The following is a 20,513-nucleotide window of genomic DNA, read 5'->3' as shown; positions in this document are numbered from 1 at the left end:
ACGCCAGAGGACGCAGGCGCAAAAAAAAGAAAATGTTGTAATAAATTCTGCTCAATCGTTTTACAAAATAATAATTATACGCCAAAATTTGGCGTGTTTATTAAACATAACAACAGAATTTATTCAAGACACCTTCCGTGCTTTTTGTTCTTCATCTGTACCGTCATCCATAGAGTTTCTCACTATAACACCATGTAGTGAGAAACTCTATGCCGTCATCAACACCAATCACCATTCGTCATAGAGTTACTGAATCGTTGATTTCTTCTCGATGGATGAATGGCATAGAGTTAGTAGAGCAACTCTGAAAAGCTGGGCCGGAAAAGTGGGAACCTCTAGGGCATAGAGTTTCATATTAGACACCATAATATTAGTATACCTAGAGGCAAATCTGGCGCTGCGATCGTTCAACCATCATGGGAATGATGGGAAGTACAGGCTTCGGATTGGCATTCTATTGACTGGCGAACTAGTCTACAAGTATTTTTTTGGCAGTTTTGGTTTCGCTCCAAGCGCAATTGCTATAACCTGCAGTGCATAGAGTTTCATATTAGTATACCTAGAGGCAAATCTGGCGCTGCGATCGTTCAACCATCATGGGAATCATAGAGTTTCTATGATTCCCATGATGGTTGAACGATCGCAGCGCCAGATTGACTCTAACTCAATGATGGGAATGATGGGAAGTACAGGCTTCAGATTGGCATTCTATTGACTGGCGAACTAGTCTACAAGTATTTTTTGGCAGTTTTGGTTTCGCTCCAAGCGCAATTGCTATAACCTGCAGTGGGACAGTGCAACGCAAAGCTCTCTGCCTTTGTTATGTTGCTCGGAGTGGCGATAGAGCGCTGGGCCAGCGACTGGGACGATGCTTGTGTCGCGGTGTGGCGTCGAAGCCGTGACGAGAAAGCGGCGGCATCATAAACGTTGAAAGAACATGTTTTGAGCGTTTGGACCTTGGTTGGTTAAGTGTGTTAGGTTGACACTATTAGCCCCGAGAATTAGGAGTGGCGCCCTCTCGCGAGTGACGTCACGGCCAGGACGCCGCTCGCTCCGGCTCCCTCGGCTGCCGCGCGCGCTCGTTCCCTTCGTGTATGCTTGGGGTATAGGTGGCTCGAGCCGTACGTATTGAAGAATACGTCGGCTTCTTTCAGCTGCCATACCTTAACCACAGTTTCTTCTTCAAAAGCGTGTGAGTCGAGAAACTTTGCGGCTTGGATATCGCAAGCTAAATAGCGTTAAAGGGGTCTACTAGGTTTTGCAATGCATATATGCACCGTGTCTATCGGTAAATTTTGACTAAAAAAAGAATATCTGCAAATTCAACGCGCGAAGTTGTGTGTGATGCTTCGCTAAACATTTAACATTCCTTTAGTATTTAGCTATAAGAGGCATTGCATTTTACGTGGAAGAAAAATTTGGTAATTGGCGTCAACATGTTATCTGATTTTAGAAAGACACTGCCCAGTGAAGCTCTCATCATGATTCCTATTACTCTGGTGTGTTGTTCTATTCAAATATGGCCATTCATTAATGCATAAAAAAATAGTTAGGCGTGCATTTCTTATGAAAAAGTTTGCTGCTACTTTCATCCCCCTCTGAAACAGGCCTCCAAAACAACGAATTGCTCATGGCTGCTAACACGACGGCGCGTCATGTAGAGTATTTACATAGTTAATTCACAAACATCATAGTAGCAATCACCTGAGAGAAAAGTTTCGTTGTTAAGATCGAGAGCCACTCAATTGAAAGTGATGAAATGTTTCATAGTGGCCCTCAGTAGCCTTTATCGACAATATGGCACACCCCTGATCACGTAGCGGTAACAATCGACTGTCCGTATGGCGAGGCGCGCTATGTTCGCGAAATCTGTCAGTTCACTACAACTACGAATTAATACCATAAAGCATGTTTTTTACAGCGCCAACTGGAATGGCTAAAGTATTCTCGAGCTACTACACCGCAGCTTAGATTTCCTGTATACAAAAGGAAAATTCAAGCACCTTCTGTCTCACCATGTCTCGATCCAGCGTTATTCAATTATACAAACGGATAACTATTCGCTTCGTCGGTACATAAAAGAGAACCTTGCAGGCAAATTAAATTTGCTCCAATCCAATCGCAAACATTGATAAAGAAAGCACCACAAGCCTTGCATATACTTTCACTTGATTTCTGACCCTCCACCGGGGGAATTTCGATATCTTCAATATGTCCCATACTACTAATCATTGACGCTTCGACTTTTTTCTGGCTGCAGCGATGCGGTCCAGCAGGCATACCTCACTAAAAAAATTGGGCCGAGCAGCCTGTGTCAGTTCGCCAAACAGATTCGTCATGTATATTCCTCAAGCAATAAGCACCAGTAAATTTCTCAAGTGAGTTTGATTTGATTTAATAATTTCCATTTACACACACACATGTACAGAGGAGTGGTAAGTGGAGGTGGATGAGGGAAAAAAGTCGCACAGACGCGGCTTGAGGTAACCTCACCCCCTTAGGTACAATGTGGCTGCATGGGGTAACACATCAAGCGCCATATAAATTACATTTATAAAGTGGCCATAAAACATTGCAGTTATACAATATATGAAAGAACAGTGAAATATTTCCACAATAACAATGCAAAACACACTGCGGCATTGAAATAAATAAATGATATACACTAGGTAACATAGACAAAAAAGAGGAACATAACATACATTATTAATCATTAACAAACGCGCTCTAAAGAGGTGAGTTGAACGTGTGGCACGGAAAAGGGAATATATTTTGGTACATTCCTATTTGTACTCTGTAAATAGCTGTAAACCTTCATTAACTTTACTTCAAGTTTCCGCCGCTTAAAAAAAATGAACACGTGAAGAACAGCCTAATGTTGACAAGCAGTTAAAGAAGCAAGTGAGGCGTGTAGAATCTAAGCTCCAGTATTAGTTAAGTCCCCATGCTACTGCCGAGCGTTTCTGTGAGGAAATGCAAAAATTCGATATTATACCATGAACTACTCGTCGTGAGCAAACAAGTTTTAGCGGAATAAAATCAACGTAACTGCTGTAGAAGTCATATATAGCCAGCTTTGTGACATACTTGTTGCACCGTGGCAGGTATGGTATCATAACTGGATTCCTATAGGCTATACTTTTGCGATTGTCTATCCGCGCATGAAAAACCCGCAATGGGCTGGTCTGCGTCGCTTCGGCTGGCACTGTAGCGTTGCCTTCGAGAGCTGCATTGTTGTCTAAGAAATTAGCTCTTTGAATAAATGTTTGCAAAGGAAGACATCGTAAAAATATATTTGAGACGACCACCATGAGTATACAAGCAGAGAGAACGAGGGCGAACAAACGAAAACACCGCAGAAAGCGCCCGGACAACGCCCGAACTGTAGCAGACGACAGGCGCGAGTCCTTGCCCTGACGTCACGCGAGCGGCGCTCGCAGCGCCGCTTGTGTTCGTTCTCGGGGCTAATAGCGTTACGTGCTTTATGAAACTGCAGAATAGGACAAAGAAGGCACTACTAATACAAGACATATACAGTTGTACTTCTAGTGGCTTGAAAATAAAATTTTATTGAGGGCTTCATTATGTGCTCGTTCGTGTGCCCATTGACATGCGTGTTTTAGGACTTTGAGAACACAAACTTACTTGTGGTAGGAAAGATAGCTGCTTCCGAGCTGTAGTCTAGTGTCGCACAATGGGTACCCGCAAAGCCACGCTGTAACGCTTCGGAAGCGGTACGCCAATATAAAATATGATGAAGCATACTCGTAGGAGGCCACTAGCGTCCTAGCTAGCACTGCAGCAGATGTGCTTAAAAGTACTTGAAGACGTTCAGCAATCGTGACAGCCGACGCAACCTTTCGAAAGAGCGAGAGAGTTCGCAAGTGTCTGTCGTCTGCGAGAAAAGTCTCGCGTTTGCAGCGAGCAGGCGTCGTAGCAGACGACACTTTTAGCATTCCGCTCAAGGGCGCAACGCTTTGTCACAATACATTTTTATTTCCAGAAATACTTGGTGAGTATTTTTATATAAGTACATGCACGGTTGTTTTGCTGTTACAAAAATGAATAAATAATTATTCTTTGGCGTTAAATTGGGAACAGAATCGCACAAGTATGCATACCCTGGTGTGTTCTGGTGACGAACCATAGTAAGCCATGCTTCCATCTCAAAGTCATACAAAGTTTATGTAGCGTGTTGTACATTACATAACATACTGCAGAAATAGAATTAGATTTTACGCGATAATATTTCAGTATAGCTTTGTTTACTGCGCCAGAAGCAAACGCCACTAGTCTAAAGATCGAAGTCAATCCGAAGCCTGTATTTCCCATCATTCCCATGTAGGTTGAGGCAACGCTCATGAGAACCCCCATAGACACTAGCGCCACATTTCCCTCTAGGGTATTTATTTAGAAACTCTATGGTATGGTATTTAGAAACTCTATGACTGGGTCGAAGTACTGCGAACTCCTCGTCAAGGACTTGATTCCATACGTTCTGGACGGGCCATTCCGGGACGGGTGCTACATGTTCCAGCACGACCGCAGCCCTGTGCACAAAGCTCGCGCTGTGAGCGCACTTCTGGACAGCTACGCCGTGCGTCAGATTCCGTGGCCGCCTAAAGGCGCGCTCACACTAGCGGGAGACTTCCCGCAGCGGCACAGCGTAAACGACGCCGCTGCGTCGCAGCTGCTCGGAATGACGATCACACTGCGCGCGTTTTCTCGCTGCGGTTCTTGGAATGTAGAGAGAGGAGGCGTTGAGGGAGGACAGGAACACGCAGGACAGCGCGCCGAGCAACAGCCGAGTGTCCCGCAGCACGCGCGCAGCCTCCTGCCTCAGCCGACGGGGTTACTGAACTGGGACCGACGTCACGGTTCACGGTCGGCCCCCATTGGCTGTTCTCGTCAGCGGCACGGCAAAAATAGGTACCCGACCCATCGCTCTGCGGGACGGCAGAGCAGCCTGTCTGCGGGAGAAAAACCGGTTTGTGCGGGAAGCGGCGTGCGGGAAACGTTCTGCGTTGCGCGCTTTCCCGCTAGTGTGAGCGCGCCTTAACGGGGCTGATCTTAACCCCATCGAGAACATTTGGGCAATGTTGAAGGAGACTCCGGGCGCCTGTGTGGTGGCCCGGCGGATCAGCTTTGGCATGCCGTGAAGGAAGAGTGGGAAGCGCTGCGCGGCCGACCGGAGCTAGTAGCTGTGCTCCATGACTCGATGCCAAGGCGAGTAGGCCAAGTAATCGCGGTCGACGGCGAATTTTCATCCCATTGAGGACTTCTTCAACGCATGGAACCCCATTTTTAATTTTCTTCCGTGAATAAACTTGTTTTTCCGATTAGTCTTTCCAATCATCTCTTTCTGACGGTACTTTTGTAAAGAAAGTTTCATAACGGACTGTGTATTGTAGTATTGAATTAAAGCAGTGTGGAGAGGCGCACTGCTATAGTTAATAAACCCACTGCTGGAGACAATGCCGGAAAAGTAATATCGACAGAGAACCCGCGCCGGCAGTAAAGCTTGGCACCTGCAAGCGCGCGTCACCGTAGCCGCCGTTGCGGCTGCTTTCGTTGTGTTGCCTAAAATCGAGCAGCGGTGGACGCCAGCGAAATGCACTAATATGAGAGGTATGGTGAATATAAGCAAAACAACATTAAGAACGAGTCTTCGTTCCTTCTCAGTGGCGCGGTTTGACGCCCCACGGCCGTCCACTACAAAAGTCCCTCAATTTTTCAAAAGTAGCGCCATTCATAGATCTTTCCGCCACCCCGCTCACCCTGGCACGTCCTCCTCCACGCCTCCTATCTCCCCAGCCTCCTCCGCTCCCCCATTGGCCAATCTGTGTTACGTGGAAGCAGGCGCCGCACTTTTGTATATTTTTTTTTCTTTCCAGCGCGGAGCAGGCGCCGCGCTTTTGTATATTTTTTCTTTCCAGCGCGCGCCGACCTCCATTGTTGGGCCTGCGCGACGAAAGTACCGTAGACGGACTGACGGAGTGCGTTAGCGTAATAGAATATGTAGGGCCGAGAACATAATTGCGATGCGATGCTGCTGCGCCTTCGGTTGCCGCAACAGACACAGCGAGGGGAAAAAGCTTTTTTCTTTGCCGTCTGGCGGGTGCAACGCAAAAACAAGTGTGGAGTCGCAGGATCGGGCGGGCTGACTTCGAGGAAGTGGCAAAGAACCCACGGCTTAGTGAAGTAAAGGCTACGGCTACTCACAACCTCTTATTTTGAGCCTAGTTCACACCTTCCGCTTCGAAAAAGTCTGTGTTCATGCTCTGCATGGTTTTAGCGCGTTGTTTGACTTTGTTTTTAATGTGCTCTCTTTGTTTCATGTAGTTTCGTCTTGCGGTGAAATGCACGCATCTGCAGCTGGCCTGTGACATAAAAGCGACTTTATTCAGGGTGTGTTTTGAGCTCCACCAGAAGTTAGCACATTCTCGATGCTTTTGCAAGGCTCACTATGACTTACGATGCAGTCTCTTAGCTTCGAATGTACGCCCGCATGTATTGATTTGGTTTGTGGTGATTAACGTTTTTAACGTTCCGAAGCGACTAAAGCTAGGAGGTCGAGCGAGCTAGGTAACTTTATCTAGCTCGCCTGGGGATGTTTAACATGCACTTTGATCGTGGAGTCGTACGTGGGCCGATAAATTCTTCGTTGGCGTTTCATAATACTCGCGCGCTAGCGCTGCTTTAGAAGTTGGCGCCTCGACGCGATTGTATTTCTTCAATAAATTTTATTTACTAGTTGTAACAACTTGTCATTATTTCGTATTATTGACGGCGCCTCCAGGGCACCAAAGCGGCAACGGGAACACCAAAGCTAGAACCAGGGCTGGATGGGGCTCGCCGAAGCCTGTGCATGCCAAGGGGGTATAAGATCGCGGACAGCCAATTTTGTATGCGAACACTCCCTCCGGCGCCTCCATTAGTGTAATCTTACGTGCTCTTCAGAGATCTCCGTTAGCCATTACATATGTGCCCTTTTGGAGCAGTACTTGTAAAAAAAAACAATATATCGTCACGATTACCACAGCGCGCCGCAATGAAAAAAAAACGGCCCCGTTGCCAGGCATTGCTGACCGCACACGGCCGGAATCTCTCCCGCGTCGACCGAACAAAGTGTCCTGTAGGTACGTGAATGAACCTACGAAACCACGTACACATACTTTCACGCTATCAATACCTGAAACTTTGGTATTTACGCGCGTGTTTGAGCACACCGTGTGCTTGCGTCGTGTTTCAGCAACACGAATTCTCAACGTCGCGCGCTTTACGCCTTAAATACGCCTTGAATAATGGTCATTTTCTATATTTCTTCCGCAATTCCAAGACAAAATTCTAAAGGCCAGTTACCGACTGACGAAGAAAGATCTCGATTGAAAAAACTGCTCCGCAGGGCTAGAACGAACTTTTCTGCGCATTTCCTCCCGTAGCGTGTTAGCCGTCGTCTGCTACGGCAGGCCCACCACCAGCGGCGCCACCGTCGAGGCCGCGCCGAGCAGAGGAGGAGGGAAGCGAATGGCGCTACTTTGGGAGATTGAGGGATTTTATCCACTACTGTTCGACAGCGCCATGTGCTAAACTGCCGGCGATGCACAGTCCCCTTCGTCGCGACCGTCAGCAGCAGAGCAACCGAACGGCGCACTAGAAATTTATCAAGCGTGACAAGGATCCGCGCGCGAGAGAGGGCGAAGTCTGGCTATGGTCTAGCCACCATAGTCTGGCGTCACTCGGGGCACTCTCGCCGTCAGCGCGCGGAGCTAAGGTCAATTTAGGGGGGATTTTACGCGGAGCGAGATAGCAGCGCCCCGGTGCGACCCCGCAGCCGCTCCGGCCACCTGTGCCGTGGTCCGTTTACTTCTTTGGTAGATAATACTTATTTTACCTGCGAGTATGGTCAACAAAAATGTGTCCCAGCTGCTTAGTGGTACTGTTGTCGAAAATAATTGAATTTTGAAAATGCTCGCAGGGATCTGATGTTCATATCTGCACTTTATGGATACATGTAAAAGACTCAGCATCAAGTGCAAGTGAACGGTACCACAGGCCCGGAGTCCATCATGCAAATTCATGCAAATGCAAAGTCCATCATGCAAAGATTCGCTGCACAAATTTGTGACCAGAAATATATTCCATATGAAATGGCATGCAAGGAAGTGTTGAAAATATTGTACAGTTAATAAAACGCCTAAGCTTTTAATATGTGGGTTGATGCACTCGTTATGCAAAACGGAGGTGAGGCGTGCAGACAGGACACAAGGGTAAAGTATTTACAAGCAAACAACACGAGCGCCGCCCACTTCTCTACTCTTGTGTCCTGTCTGCACGCCTCACCTCTGTTCTGCATAATGAATCCTTACGAACTAGCTGAGCTTTCTGTCGTTCTAAATCTCGATGCACTCGATTTCGTCCGCATTAGGCACTCGCCTCTTGATTACTTCGTGGCACAGAAATACTCGGCATCAGGCTGTTTTTCTGCTGAGGCCTTTGCAGAAGCATGATTGTTCAAAGTGCAACAATTAAACAGATTCTTTGAGTTGCTTGTGGCTTCGCCAGTACAATTCCGGTGCGCTGGTCCGCCTGTCCAGCAATTTCCTACTGAAGGGAAACCTGCAAATAAAAACACCGCTCCGCATGCAGAAAAATGCTCTACTATGACGCTTCTCAAACGATTGTGATGTACCACAAGAGCTGCCTACTCGCGTGATATTCTCAACAAGGAGATATGCATTCGTTTACTTACATGTGAAGGTATATGCCAGACCACTTCGGGGCTTCGGTGGCACATAAGGCACGAGTGTGCCATAGCGTCCGATGTCGAAGCGCTAACATCACAATATATCTGCCAAGGACCAAAAAAAACGTATTAGTCCATAAAATTTGCAGCTCCACGTCACGTTTCGTCATCTTGATGAAAACGCAAAATTGCATTTTGCAGTACTTCCGCTTCCCGGCACAAATTTCAAAACACGTGACCTTTCGACAGCCAATCAGAGAGTAAACATGGCGGATAATGGCGGGCGCTAGTGAAGGGACAGGACTGGGAAAGGGTAAGGGAGAGCTGCAGTGAGCACATGTGGCTCAAGGGCACCGTAAGGAATGTTGAGACAATCCTGGGAATTGTGTATCTGAAAACGGGGAATGAGTCGAAAGAGGAGAATGCAAAACATTTCAAATGTATGGCCAAGGATATCAGGGAGTTAGCTATGAAACGGGAGATAATCATCCTAGGGGACATGAATGCACATTTGGAATACTTTGACGGGGCGACAGATGCAACAGGGCAGATGTTAGTAGATTTTTGTGAGGCTCATGATTTTGTGATAGTTAATACTGAAATTAAACGGGAAATAACGGGAAAATAACATGGGAAAGAAATAACACCCACTCGACAATCGACTACTGCCTAATGTCTCACAAGCTGTATGAACGGTTGGGATGTATGGAAATTGATGAAGAAGGTACAAAAAGCCTGGGGAGTGATCACAAACGAATCAAAATCAGTTTTGGAAGGACAGTACCACTGGTAGAAACTAAAGAAAGGAAAGGTATGAGCAAATTGAATGACAGGCAGCTACAAGAAGTGGCGAAGAACATTGAAAGCATGGTATCCAAGCAACCGCAAAGGGCATGGACATACGACGAGTTAATAGATATGTTTAAACGAGAGCTAGAGAAGGGACAGATTAGGAAACTAGGAAGTAAACAGGGAAAATATAAACCGAAAAGTTGGTGGGACCGAGAAGTTAAGGAGGCCATAGAGCAACGCAAAGATGCGTGCAGGAAACACAGAGCAGCGAAGAAAAGGGGAGCCACACCAGAAGAGGTGGAGACAAAATGGGAGGATTACCGTGCAATGAAAAGAGAAGCATTGGCATTAATTCAAGCCAAGATAGCAAAAGTTGGGGTACAGTGGATGTTAGAGATACGAAAAAAAGACAGAAATGCCTCTAAGAAATTTTGGGAACACATAAGGCAACAGAGTAAGAAGGCAGAGGTGGTTCAGCACTCACTGACCACACCAGAAGGAACAAAGGTAGAGGGAGAGGAAGCTCAGGAATATATTAGGTTAACAATAGAGGCAGCATTTGCACAGCCAGTGGGTAGCGAAATGGAGAACAATGACAACAGCAGGACAGAATTAGAGGAGGAGTACAGAAGGATGACAAGTAAGGAATGGGACAGAATTGAACACAAGGTCCCCTTGGGAACAGCGACAGGACCTGATGGCATACCTATGAAATTGATAAGCATATTAGGACAGAAAAGTAAATTAAAATTACGACAACTTATTGAACAAATAGTAGTAGGGGGAGATGTTCCAGAGGACTGGAAATCAAGCAGAATGATATTAGTTTACAAAGGTAAGGGAAGCAAGGACAACATTAAATCCTACAGGCCAATAACTATCACATCAGTCATATACAGAGTAGCAATGCAGATGGTGAAAGAGAGAATGGAGGAATGGGCAGAACGTGAAGAGATCTTGGGAGAACTGCAGAATGGATTTAGAAGGAACAGAAGGCTAGATGATAATTTATTTGTTATAACACAGTGCATAGAGATAGCGACAGCCAGGCAGAAACCGCTATGGATAGCTTTTTTAGACATTAGAGGAGCCTATGATAATGTAAACCGAGAAAAGTTATGGAGCCAGTTGAGGGAATATGGTCTAGATAGAAAGATGATTGAGTTCCTACAACAAGTTTATACAGATAATGAGGTAGAGATAACATGGGAGGGGGAAACTACAAAGCCAGCTAAAATAAGAAGAGGTCTCAGGCAGGGCTGTTTATTGTCGCCTCTGCTTTTTATGATCTACATGAGCCAAATGGAAAAGAGACTAGAACAGAGCACAATAGGAACTGACATAAGTTATGTGCTGGAAGGGCAGAAGGTAGCTCAAGTACCAGCCGGACTGATGTATGCAGATGATATTGTACTGCTTGCTGACACCCGAGTAGGGCTACAGGAACTAATGAGCATATGTGGAGAGGAGGGAGAAAAATTGGGACTGCAATTCAGTAGAGAGAAGTCTGGGATAATAGTATACAATGAAGAAAGGGGGGAACCATTGGAAATACAAAGCACTAAGATTGATCATGTTGAAAAATACAGGTATTTGGGCATATGGCTAAACGAGGGCAAAAAGTACTTGGAAGAACAGGAAAAAATTATGATTGAAAAAGTGAAAAGGAACTCAGCTGTAATGAAACACAAGGGACTTTAGAACTATAATAGGTACGAGGTGGTTAGGGGTGTATGGAAAGGGGTTATGGTACCTGGCCTCACATTCGGAAATTCAGTACTGTGCATGAAATCGGAAGTTCAGGCATGCATGGAAACGAGACAGAGAAGTGTAGGCAGGTTGGCCTTAGGAGCACACGGGAACACCCCTAATGAGGGAGTGCAGGGGGACATGGGATGGACGTCATTCGAAGGTAGAAACGCAATAAGTAAACTAAAATTTGAACAGAGACTCCCAGCACTGGAGGAAAAAAGGTGGGCAGGAAAAGTGTACAAATATCTGTACATGAAAAGTTTGAACACAAAGTGGACACTCAGAACGAGGAAGCTGAGGAATAGATACGTATACAGCCGAGGGAGGGGGTCCAACTAGGTGCTAGTGTGGGAAAGGAGGTGAAGGAGACGGAAAGAAAAATGTGGGAAGAAAGAATGCTCGGAAAGCCAGCGCTATCAATGTATAGGTCACAAAAACAGGAGATTATGAGAGAGCTCTTATTTGATAACTCGCGGGGCAGCTCACTATTATTCGAAGCTAGGACGGGGGTTTTGAGAACGAAAACATACAGGGCTAAATTTGAAGACGTGGACCTTCGGTGCACAGCTTGCGGAGCCGAAATGGAGACCACTGAGCATATATAGTGCTAAGATGCACAGACCTTCGCCCGACCCTGGCAGAGGGAACAGTGACAGATATGGAACAGGCATTAGGTTTTCCCGGGGAACGAGGGCAAATAGACGAGAAAAGAGTGGCAGTAACGAAGGGGAGGCTAGAGGATTGGTGGAGGAAGTCAAGGGATAGATAATACCATAAATCGGGGAGATAATGTTTCCTCTACTGTTTTAGATAGTTATTTTGGGGGAGGAGGGGAGTGAAAACTAGGTTAAAAAAAAGAGGATATAAAGAAAGGAAAAAAAAGAATAATAATATAATAGGAGGGGGAGCAAAAGGCTAGGTGGCGCCAGCCGCCGCCCGTTACAAAGGGTATAGCCGCCATCCATCCATCCATCCATCCGGCGGCGCTCTTGCGGTTCCCGATTTCAATGCATGGGCCCTATGGGTATAGCTTGTCCTCTAGAGTCAGTATAGTAACTCTATGAACGATTCGTTACAGTGTACTAGACAGAGGCAGTGTATTCAGACGGCGGAGCGCGCCACGCACCGCTTTGAAGCCGGAAGCGTAGACAGGTCCCGAATGTATGCGGCGGCGCTGCAGTCGCACAGGCTATACGGACGCGTTCTCCGTGTGTTGCGGCCAGTTGCAGCGTGCTTGCTCTGAATGGCTCTGAAGGAATTCCTCGAGTTTCTGTCTCGTTGGGAGCCACATGCAAAAGGATTGCCATTTGTTGGGCGTGTTGGTAGACTGACTTGGAAAGCACATTTAGCGCCAGCGAACTAGGACAGAAGGGAGACGACGCAATGTGCCAACTTCAACTTGATATTGAGTAAACACCTGCCTATTTAACTGTGCATGGGTTAAATAGGTGGGTGTTTCCTGAAAATCAAGTTGTTGAAGTTAGCGTATTGTGGTGTCGTCTCCCTTATGTCCTTGTTCGCTGGCGCTAAATATGCTTTCCACTGCAAAAGGACTTTGCGGCTTGAGCTAGTCGACGGCACATAGGCTCCGTGTGACATTGTGCAGCACTTTGGCTCTGTTGAAATACTTGGAAGGAGAGGGTTTTAAATACCTATTGACATCTAGACTAAGCCAATAAAAGTTGGAGAACTTCTTGTGAGGGTAGCCGTGCGGATCCAACGATCACCCAACGCCGCGTCTCAATTTTTGATTGTTGTGAATTGCCTTTTTATAATATGGCGAAGGCAATGCAAACAGGGAACACATAAGTCAGTAACTATTTGGTATCGCTACTTCACTCACCTGATAATTCTGACAAGGAAGAGGATGTTGCGTAACAATTGACGAGTTAGTTTAAGCTGGAAATCTGACGCTGGTAGAGCAAAGGCTAAACAATACTCCGGCAGAGCACCGGGCTTATGTGGAGGAAAGGAGCGATGACCGCCTCATCCATTATACATGGCAGGGTATGTCGCGCAGAAAATTTTCATTCGCAAGAAATGTGAGGACTGCCGCTCTCTTCTTTTGCAGAACTCTAGTGTCAGTAGCAGTCTCAAAATTCACGAAATTTGTGACAGGACAGGATTGCTGTATCCCTCCAAGTTGCTTTTTGAAGCACTAAAGAAACTTGAAGGAACATATTTACAACCTTCTTCAGCAAAAAGGAGCTTTGCAGAGATACAGCATAGTTGATGCCATGATTCTAGTGAAAGCTTTAAATTTGGCTATGCCATAGGCTGCAAATTATATGCTGATGATTTCACATCAGCAGTTGCGCATTTTTATGTCCTAACAAGGCTGCACTTTTATGTTAAATGTCTTAATCAGTGAAGAGAAGCATGACGAAAAAAGAAATTGCACTTTAAAGGTAGCTATACTGTTCTGAGCAGGCTGGTGCAACATATGTATGCTGACCCTTCTTTGTCTTTTTTATCTGTATGCACAACTTTTTCTGGTGCATTCAAAAAGCTAATTTTGTGAATATAATTAAAATGAATCAAGGAATTCATATGCGCATATTAATTCCGCTGTAGGTCTCCATTTGGGGTGGAATGTACTCGCACTGTTATTCTGTGTTTTGGCATATTGTGTGTAGTTTTGCAGAGATCCCTTTTACTTGGCATCTTTCGTACCTGTTTTATTCCTTTCATAGAAATGTAGGATGTCGGTGTTTCTTATACTCGCACATGAGCCTGACGTTCGGGAGCACTTCATGATGTAAAATAAAAAAAATCACGAATAAACTGTGCAAATGTAGTTGCGGGGGGGGGGGGGGGGGGGTTCGCGAAACCGTATGAAAGAACGAGGGACAAATGTTTATCGCGAAGGAAGGTAAATGACAAGCAGGGAAGCTCTTTGGCTTTGGGCTATGTACGTACATATTGTTTTGCCTTCTCTCCTACAACAGCGGCAGAGGAACTAAGCGCTTGACGTTGGGTCGCGGATGCCGCGGCCGCTTTTTTATGAATGCGAACCGCAAAAGAAAATGTGCGCACCTGGAATCCGAGTTAGTTTAAATCAATTCGATGTCCTTTACTACGGCGTTATTTGCAGCCGACTTTTCCGTTCGAATAATTTCTAGTTACGTGGCAGCATGGCTCAAAACAAATTTAACGGCTTTACGCCATTACTTCGGTGTCTGCAAAACCTTTGCTGTCAGGTTAATAAATGCGTCTAATGCCCGTTTGCTCTCTGATCCAAACTGCTCTCTTTCTGTCTCTTAAAGTTATGCCTAGCATTCATCATTCCATCGCTCTTTGCGCGGTCCTTAACTTGTTCTCAAGCTTCTTTGTCAGCCTCCAAGTCTCTGCGCCGTATATCAGCACCGGTAAAATGCACTGATTGTATACTTTCCTTTTCAATGATAACGGTAAGCTCCCATTCAGGAGCTCACGATGTCTGCCGTATGCGATCCAACCCATTCTTATTCTTCTGTGAATTTCCTTCTCGTGGTCCGGGTTCCCTGTACTTAGTCGACCTAGGTAAACGTGCTCCTCCACAGACTCTAGAGGCTGACCTGCGATCTTGAAATCTTGTTTCCATGCCAGGTTATTTATCATTATCTTTGTTTTCTGCATACAAATCTTCAGTCTCACTCTTACACTTTCCCTGTTAAGGTCCTCAATAATTTGTTGTAACTCGTCTGCATTGTTGCTGAATAGAACAATGTCATCGGCAAACCGAAGGTTGTTAAGGTATTCGCCGTCGATCTTTACTCCTAAGCCTTCCCAGTTTAACAGCTTGAATACTTCTAAGCACGCAGTGAATAGCATTGGAGAGAGTGTGTCTCCTTGTCTGACTCCTTTCTTAATAGGTATCTTCCTACTTGTGTAGAATTAAGGTGGCTGTGGAATCTCTGTAGACATTTTCCAGGGTATTTACGTAAGCGGTCTGTATTCCTTGATTACGCAATGCCTTTATGACAGCTGGTATCTCTACTGAATCAAATGCTTTTTCGTAATCTATGAAAGCCATATAGAGAGGTTTGTTGTACTTTGCGGATTTCTCGATAACCTGGTTAATGACTTGGATGCGATTCATTGTAGAGTAAGCTTTCCTGTAGCCAGCCTGCTCCTTTGGTTAGCTAAATGCCAGTGTTGTCCTTATTATATATAATTCTGTTGGATATTATTTTGGTAAATATTTTATATAATACTGGGAGTAAGCTAATGGGCCTATAATTTTTAGTTCTTTAACGTCGCCCTTTTTGTGGATTAGCATAATGTTTGCATTCTTCCAGTTTTCTGGGACCCTTGCAGTCGATGGACACTTCGTATAGAAAGCCGCCAGTTTTCCTAGCATTATGTCTCCTCCATCTTTGATTTAATCCACTGTTATTCCATCCTCTCCTGCCGCGTTTCCCCGTTTCATGCCTTGCAAGGCCTTTCTGACCTCATCTCTAGTTATGGGAGGAGTTTCTGTATACTGTCCATTATTGTTTTGAATAGAGCGCTCCTGATTCGCCTGGGTACTGTAAAGGTCAGTATCGAATTCTTCAGCTGCTTTTACTATATCTTCGAGATTGCTGATGATATTACCTGCTTATCTTTTAGCGCATACATCTTGAGTTGTCCTATGCCAAGTTTTATTCTCACTGATTTCAGGCTGCGTCCATTTTTTACGGCTTCTTCAGTCTTTCTCACGGTATAGTTTCGAATATCACTTATTTCACCTTGTTGATCAGTTTGGACAATTCCGCGAATTCTATCTTATCTCTTGAGTTGGACATTTTCATTCTTTGTCGTTTCTTTATTAGGTCCATTGTTACTTGGAAGAGCTTGCCTACTGGTTGCCTCGGTGCCTTGCCTCCCACTTCAATCGCTGCTTCTGAAGCCAGCCTCGTTACGGCTTCATTCATGTGTATGTCATCATCATCATTTCTATGTTCTAAGGCTGCATGTTTGTTTGCAATATCAGCCTAAATTTGTCTGCTTTTACCCTTACTGCCTCTAAGTTGACCTGTTTTTTCTTGACCAATTTTACTCTTTCTCTCTTTAAATTCAGGTGGATCATGGCCCTCACTAACCTATGATCACTACATTTTAACCTACCTATTACTATAATATAATAATTAATAATTATAGAATTGTGCCTTTGCATGGTGGTGCAGCCACAAATTGTGGCTATAAGGTACCAGCGCTTATAGATAGATAGATAAACATTATTAAAATAATAATAAAAAATGGCTGTGGCTTAGCTAAGGTTAAGCCCAGGATGCGAAGCATACTAGCCTTTATTTTATTTGTTGAACCACTGTTTAGCCTGGTGAACTGCTGTTGCTTGGCTATATTTGGTTCGGCTAGACGAAGAAACAACTCATGCGTTACTCTGCTTCGCCTTCAAGAGTGGAACGCGACAGCGTTCCCGTCGACCCGCCAAGGGGTGTAAGACAATGGGCTACGGCGCAGCGAGTTGGAGCCCCGTTTCTCCTCTGTCGTGACGTCACGGTGTCACGTGGTATGGCATGGGGTCAAAGGTCATTGAAGGCGACACCACCGCGCCTGAGGAGCTGGGTTTGAGCTCTCGTAATATGCTTCGCATAAAAACAGCTAATGGTCGGGGCCCTTAGTCCAGGGCTCCGCTGGCTCTTGCCATCTTCTCAGCTCTCTTTATCAGCTTGAGCTGGTCGTCGATGGCCGAGCTGGACAGCAGTGCCTCCCATTGCTCCCTCGTGGTGTTCGTGCCTGGGTGTTCTATGTTGTGTAGTGCGCACTACCACGTAATGTGGTATAGGGTTGGTGTGGCCCCACACCATGGGCATTCGTCCCTGTAGGCTGTGGGGTGTATCCTATGTAATATGTGTAAGTTCGTGTAAGTGCCTGTCTGGAGCCTACGCCAGGCAGCGGCATCTTCTGTGTTTAGATTTCGATGGGGTGGTGGATATAGCAAACGACGCCCTCTGTGGTAGTTCACGATTGCTGAATACTCGAGGTCGACAGGGTCCAGGTCTTCTGCAGCCGGCGTGTTGAGTGCTCGGTTATGTACGAATCCTCGAGCTGCTCTGTCGGCCTGCAGGTTGCCCGTGATGCCTGTGTAGCCCGGTATCCAGATGATGGTTTGGATGGTGAAGTCCTCAGGATCCTCCTTGAGTATTCCGGCTAGGACTTGTGCAGCAGGTCTTCCAATTCTTCCCTGTAGAAAGTTGCGGCAGGCCTGCTGGGAATCCGTGAGGATCGTCAGTGGTTGGTTTGCGTGTAGGCCCTCGCGGATGGCTAACGCGATTGCCAGCTCTTCGGCTTCCGTAATCGTGCAGGGGCGGGTCGATGCAGCGGTGGTAACGTGGCCTCGGTAGTCGCATGCCACTGCAACTGCGCCCTTGTTGTTCGTGCCATACATGGCAGCTGCCGTCCTTAAAACGGGCCGTGGTATTGAATCTGAACGCTTTCTCCATGTACTGGGCCCTTGCTCTCCTCCTGCCGGAGTGTAGGTTAGGGTCCATGTTGCGCGGTATCGGGGCAACGTGAAACCTGTCCTGGACGTGACGAGGTATGGAACAGGTTTCTTGGGTTCGTGTTGTTATTTCTGGGAACCCCACAGTTTGTAGGACCTGCCGGCCCGTGCGAGTCCGCGCAAGTCTCTGTTGTTGCGAGACGTAATGGGCTTCTGCCAGTTCGCTGAGGGTGTTGTGCAACCCTAGCGCCAATAATTTTTCAGTCGATGTACAGCTGGTAGCCCTGCTTGTGCAGAATATAGTTCCTCTACTACTTTCAAACATTGTTTTTATCTGCATTTGTGTAGCTCCAGTACCTGTGAACAACGCACATCTGGTGGAAGAGTGGCTTGCACAAGCAGTTGGGCCCAATGAATAGCCAAATTTCTGGTGGTTTTCCTTTTATTAGCACATTAGTAAAGGCAGTAGTTTTTATAGTAGCCCGTTTGCCCTGTGTAGAAGCCGCTGCGGGATACGAGGATCTCGTACATATCTTCAGCTTTGCAGGGGTCACAGCATCTGGCACATAGTCTGTCACAGGCCATGTCTTCGGGGCAAGTTGAGTTTACTCAGTGGCCTTCTACATTTTTTGTGACATATGTGGTAATAGCGACCCTTGCTTTATGCACTTCTCGCCCGGCAGCAATCTTTTGCTTTTGAAATACTCAGGATAGCTTTCCGGAAGCTGGACAGAAATAACACTGAAAAACCAGCAGATGTTAATTGTCGCACTTTGCGGAGCTACATATGGCATGGTGAGGGCGTAAAGAAATGAGGGTGTTCCTCAAGACCTTGTAGCACATGTCATGAGTTTGGAGCAACATGATGTATAGCACTTTTTTGATCGCATGCTATTGGTTCAGCAGGTGTGGCCATGGTTGCAGTGTAGCGCAAGGTCAAGAAAACAGATATCTATGAGCAGCACCCAGGTAAAAGAGACGCTGGGATAACTAGTGGGAAGCCTGTTGAACATCTGGTTGACCCAGTTGCTGGCTTCATCAGGCAAAGTGTGATAAAGAGAAAGAAGTCTTCAACACATCAGAAGGTTTTTACATATAGACACTCTGCTAAGGTTTTCAGGCAGGTCTCTGTCATAACATGCCAACAAGTCTTAGTGCGCAGGCTATGCACGGCCAACTACATATGCCTTCTGTTCAGACAAAGAACTGGTCATTGTAACTAATGAGGATGGAGTGTACAAAAAAAAAACAGCAGCTCCATTAGTCTGGTTTCACTGGTATTAACAGTGTTTTGTAAGTGTGGATCGCCATGCTCCCCAATGCCTTCTTGGTTGACATCAGCAAGGACCAGCTTGAGGCAACGGGTAATAGACGTCTTTACAAGCTAAAAATGCATGCATGCATGGAGAGCACATTGTGTCCAAAAAGTAGGTACTTCACAGGGGCACTGGAGAAGAAACAGGTTATTAACAGTGGGCAAAGACAAGCTACTAAACACCCAACACTGTTGCCATGTAACGAACTCTGAAACAATCCCTCTTAAAGAGAAAATTATCTTTGTGTATCCATAAAAAGGGCAGATGGGCAAAGCCCCTTCAGTAATGCTGTCAGCTTCAAAAGCCCATTTTGCAACCCCCCCCCCACCCCATCCTGAATGCTTCCTTCTTAAGACTTTGCGGGGTGCAAGCATTCTACTGTCCAAAATCTGTCATTGAGAGCACTGTTGGTTTGGTGGCAATAAAGTTCAGAAGCAATTGCAACAAACCTCCCTTCCTAGTTGGCCTGGATGCTTACGGTGCTCATAAAGCAGCACCATGGGGCAAGCAAGGTGAACGGATGCCTCCAATCCATTGTTCGTTTATCACACTGTTCTGTTAGTAACAACCATGAGACTTGAAACCAACAAGCTCAAGTTCGGCACTCGCATGGTTACTGCGGAGGATCCATAAAAAGCACAAAAACAGAAAACTCAAGAGAAAGGATAAAGCACCATTTAACACTTAGTATTGCTACAGCCCTACCCCTTCATTTATTTTGTCTGGTCGTGCTATATCATTTTACTATAGATAGGCATGAACTTAGGTGATGTTCCCAGTGTCCAATTTTTATATACACTATGTGCTGGTTCAAAGAGGCTCGAAACACTGCAATGGAAGCTTCAAGTAGAAAAGGTGCCTGAGAGAAAAAAAAGCTGTGCTGCAACCATCTCGGCAACATCTTGACCCCTTAATAAATATTGTGCTTCCGTACTAACTTGATCCCTCCAGTTTAGAGTAAAGTACCAGTGAACTTATGAACAATGAATCAATTCTCAAAGAGTATGTGCAGTCCAGCCAAAAGCAGGGGCAAGAATCCGCATTGTGCTCCTGCATTGAAGGTGAATAACACGTACCATAATGGCGAATGTGCTTTAGTAAGCTTCCCTGCAATATGAATTTGTAATGTACAATGAATAGTCGATGAAGCTTACCACGAGCACAGATGCACTTGCAAATTATGTCACAATTGAAAATAATGAGCACAGTGTAAACCTATGTGCCCTTTCCACTCTTAGTATGCTTTACTGCGCAATGCTTTTTTACATCCCTGTATTGCGGTGTAGCAAGCTACAAAAGAAAACATTGCATAATCAGGCTTTTTACGATTATCTTTCTCGCAAAACACTAATATTTCACGGTGAAGCCTAAGCAATGTACTGCGGTGAAGCATACTAAAAGTGAAAAGGGGCCACTGTCACTGGACATAATAAGAGTTCTTTAGTTATACACTCGCGCACCCGCCGCCTCTTAGGTC

Source organism: Dermacentor albipictus, chromosome 5 (genome assembly GCF_038994185.2).
Source record: "Dermacentor albipictus isolate Rhodes 1998 colony chromosome 5, USDA_Dalb.pri_finalv2, whole genome shotgun sequence".
NCBI classification, from domain to species: Eukaryota; Metazoa; Arthropoda; class Arachnida; order Ixodida; family Ixodidae; genus Dermacentor; species Dermacentor albipictus.
The sequence above is the reverse complement of the archived record's forward strand: the minus strand, read 5'-3'. Positions refer to the sequence as shown.